The following is a 4,752-nucleotide window of genomic DNA, read 5'->3' on the forward strand; positions in this document are numbered from 1 at the left end:
CTCTAAATCTTACAAACTATTATCTTGAACTAAACGGTTTAGAATAATTAGTGTTCTTATTCCCTGTCCACTATACTCCATTGCTTAATGCAAAATGGAGAATGTGCCATCTAAAATGAAAGATGGCATTTGAACAGATCAATCTTTAAACCTAGAACATGCTCATAGCCTATGAAAAAAGCAACAAGAACGGTGATACAACCATTGAGGCAAACACAAAATTCTGATCATTAATAGGTTAGATTAATGACTGATGCCCGTACTTTAAACTCTTCAGTGTTATGTTATAAAGCATAGTGACAACAAATATTTGGAAATATCTTTTAAGGTCTAAAACAGTTATTTTTTATACTTCTGTCTTACAATTCAGTTACTCATATATTTGTTAGATTATTCAGATTGTTATTCAGAAGAAACAATCCAATTTAATCTTAACCTAATAAGTTTTTCCTCTTATACATTTTTACATGAAAAATTACTAAAATCACAATTCTGAGGAATTTCTTTTTAATCAAACACTATATGCTTAAACCACAGTAAGGAAATTAGAACCTTTCTTATTCTATTTAATATGATATTACTAAATTTATAAGAACTCTTTTCCTCAGCTTTTCTTTATACTAACAATCATAATTTGAAAAATGTATCTCAACCCCACAGTGAACTAATATCCATGCCTATTCCACATAGGTACTGCCAGTGGTCCCTGTGGTATCCTTTCAACAATGACAAACTCCTCAGGGTTGCCAAATGCCTGATAGAAAACCAGTAAATCATGTACTCCATCCTCCTCAGTTTGAATCAGAGCCAAGGTTTTTTCTCAACTTCAGATAAAGCTGCTTCCTGTTGTAGTTCTTCTACAATACATGTGAAAGTGACTGGGGCTACCATGGAAAGAGCAGTCATTTAAGAAGATTGCCAGGGATTGGGACTGTCCAGAGATGGTAAATCTGAAATGTGGCTACTTTCTGCTCCTGGGGTACTGTGGGTAGAACATCTCACAACTTTTGGAGCCTGAAAATTTTTAATTTCTTTAAAACAAACTTTTTTGACATGATTTCCTGAACTATGGCCAGTAACAGGCTTTTTTGCCCATACATTTATGTAAATTTCAATACATATACTGGTTTGGGGGCTTTTGAAGGGGGGGTTAAAACTATTTCCATGCAAGTAATTTCTGAATTGTTTTCTTTGGTAGTTGATACAATCATTTTTCACTGCTTCTGAGAAAGTTTAACTCTACAAGATATCATTTTGCCTAAATTTGACTTTGGTACAGCTCCACGTTTTGTGTACTTTCTTCTTTTTTTATGATGGTTCTGAGAGCCACAACACAACCGGAAGCCATGCAAAAGTGGGTAGTCCTAGAGATTTACAGTCTCCTGATTTCACAATGGGATTCCATACAGATAAGATTGCGGGGAAAGTTAAACCTTATGTTAATAGTACATCTCTTACATATTCTAGGGATCATTTAAAACCACGGGAAAAGTCACCAATATTTAAAATATCTGCTACACAGGCCCATTGCCAGTAACAGGATTGATACTACCAACTCTTCTGGTTGGTTTGCAGGCCCTTTCAGTCCTGAGATAATTACTTCAGTATGCTGGTTCATCCTCTTCTCACCTGCAGATGATGATGATTATTTCTACCCTTGCTTTTGTTAACATTGATACTATGTGGATGACATGAAAGAAAATCACAATTAAATAAAACATGTACAAATAAATGATATTACTAGAAAAGTCCTGCCACTGGTCACATCTGTGCCACCATTCTGCACAAGTCTGGAGGTTTTTCTTCTCGCTGATCATTCCTCTTGTCTAAATTTCCATTTTACCCGCATTTGTCTCCATTTCTACTTCTCCCTAACTAACTTTGGGTGAATTTGACTAGAGATATAACCAGAGATTCCATAATTTCACTTTTAAATAATTTCCTGGTATCCTGACCAACCACAATTCTACAGCGGGTAATTATTGAATACTGGAATTGCTACTTGTCTCTTCACTTGATCTAGTACTCTTGAGATTTTACATCATCTCCTAATAACCTACTTTATTGTTCCATTCTTGTCTGTCTCTCTCTTTTGCCAGACATCATGATTCCTGATTTTGTCGTACTCCAGGATCCTAATTTTATTACCAGCCTGACATCCTTGGTATATATTCTCTTTCTTCTGTTTGTGTTCAGCACAGGACAACTCAGATATAACATCAAGTTTGTTAAATAGTCACGTTTGCTTGTTCCCGTCAGCTCAGCTTCTGATTTCCCTTCCAGTTTCCTTTAGCTACTCCACATCTTAATAGACACTGAGCCATTCATTTGGTCTCTGGGCAGGTGGTACAAATACACTATGCCCTCTCTCCTGAGGCCTGGGTCAGGTTACAGCATCATATCAATGGGAACTGTGGTCACGGATTCTAGGGGATTTCTAACAGTTAATGGGCCCGATTTGAGAAATGAAGGATAACCCAGAGTACATAAGACATTTTGTCTTCCAAAATTTATACCAAGGGATGATAGAGGTTTGCTAGTAACTGACGTGATATACTTCAATCTTTTTTCTGCCACTTGCTACTTACTTCCCCCTCACTTATATTCTTCCCTCAACTACAAAGTTATCAAACTATTGGTCTTCTCTTTACTATGAAACTTGTTTTCAAGATTAATCACCACCTAAATCTCTGGTTCATTATCTCTCATCCACTGGTCCTCTTGGATTTTGCTTTTTCCTCTCTCTCCTAAAATTAAACTCTTCATTGTACTGGTAATCCTCAAATTGCCAAATCCAACAAGCCTCTTTATTTCTCATACTATTGGGATTGTGACATCTGCCATGTTGAGTACACACTCCATAAAATGCTCTTCTGTCCTAGTTTTTATGCCCAACACCCTTCTGTCTCCTTTATTTCAGACTGATCATTTTCTATCACACTGAGCATTCTCCTCATCTCTCTATCCCTGGAACTTCCCAACTCTTTTTAAACTACGCAAAATTTAAGTTCCAGTTTTGTTGCTTTGCTTGTCATCAAATTTTCACCCTTTCTCTTTCCTATACCCAGACCTGTATTTTTAGGTGCTGTCAATTTTCCATGGCCCTGTTCCACGGGTATATCTGACACAATACAAATGAGACTTAACTTTTCACCAAATCACTTTATTTTTCTCTATTTTTAGCTCTACGTTTCATTCAGTAGTCCCAACTAAAGTTTTTATAGTTCTTTACCACCACTCAATTTCTGCTGATCCTACCCCTCCCATAGATACCTCATCCTTCACTCTTCCGTCATCTGCAACCTCACTGGCATTTTTATTTAAGGCTCTCATCCTCTTTCAGTCTGACTCCAAACATCCCAAACAAGTTTATTTTACCACTTCCCTAGCTATCTCTTGAAATATGTGCCCCAGTATATTCTTTTTTCACCACTCTTAGATCATATGGACATATCATGCTTTTGTTCCCTTTCCTTTTCTCATGCAGATGTCTCTGCTAAAATGCCTTTTTTTTTCTCCTGGTCATGCATTTCGTTTGTATAGTCTTCTGACTCTTATTTCTTCCTGGATCATTCCTACCTCCAATTTACTTCAAATAAATCTGTCAACCTGCAAAGTAATCACAATTTGTTGCTGTGTGTTTTTGACACTTGCACTAGGTGCAAACTAAAGTGAAGCCCATCTTTTGTTTTGCCCCAGAGATGCTACTAATCTGTGACAGAAAGGTCTCCCAGACTTTTCTAATGGGAGAAACTGACTTCTTAGTAGAAAGGATTTTAGTTTTTCTCTCACTTTTAATTCTAGGATATTGTTGGAACCCAGGTGTACTTGAAATGTACTAATTGAGTCCAAGATGTGGGGAAAGGCAAACCTGAAGGAGCCAACGGAGCCATGTAGACTCTGTGATGTAGGCTGGAGCCACTTGGATTTGTTTATACCCATTTAAAAATCTTTTTGTATTATGACAGTTGGCTTTTAGGAGATCAAAGGAGCCAGTGCAGAAATGTTGTTTTCCTGACTGTGCAGCACACAAACATCATTTAAATGTCCCCTCAACATGTGCTCACATCTAAAGCCCATCAGAGCATCAGGCAGCAATGGGAGCTGGCACCGTGCCCGCATTGTTAGTCTTGCTGCATTATGATGGAAATAACAGGCAAGACAGAGAAAGAAAGCAGGGTCGGGGAGTGGCAGGGGGTTAGACATAGCTCCTTGGTGGGGATGGGGGATGGGGGAGTAGGGAGTGGATGCAGACATAGTCCTGGATAACGTGATGTTTGAATTTTTATTTTTTCTGTTGAAAAAGCAGATCGATGTGAGAATGGCTTCATAATCTCCATGATTGGGGGTGATTTTTCAAACTCCTGCTTTAGGGTCTTTGGAGATAGAGCCCAGTGGTCACGTGAGGCCTGAATGTTGAGATTAATCCCCCATGTTTGGAAGATGGAAGTGGCAAAACAGAGTATAGATATATCAGGGCAGTTCAAATGCCAGAGTCCAAAAAGCATATGATGCCAGCAAGCAGTAAAATTTCTATTCAATCTTCTTCTAGAACCCAGTTTGCTTTCAGCATATTGTGAGTGCACTTCATGGGATGGTTGTCATAGCACTCATTTATCAAGTACATATTAATATTCAAAGAACTTTCATATTTACTCATTCATTTGGAACATCTCTCTCTCCGGTAATGTTATAAAGTTTCAAAGCTGGAAATTCCTCAGAGATCATCTCTCCAATGTTCACATATATTAA

At 37.8% G+C, this 4,752-nt stretch overlaps 1 pseudogene; it reads right to left on the bottom strand.

Moving 5' to 3' along the window:
* Window positions 1-664: 664 nt before the first annotated feature.
* LOC115834640 lies at window positions 665-1,348 on the bottom strand (annotated as a pseudogene).
* Between the last annotated feature and the right edge of the window lie 3,404 nt (window positions 1,349-4,752).

Source organism: Nomascus leucogenys, chromosome 4 (genome assembly GCF_006542625.1).
Source record: "Nomascus leucogenys isolate Asia chromosome 4, Asia_NLE_v1, whole genome shotgun sequence".
Taxonomy (NCBI): Eukaryota; Metazoa; Chordata; class Mammalia; order Primates; family Hylobatidae; genus Nomascus; species Nomascus leucogenys.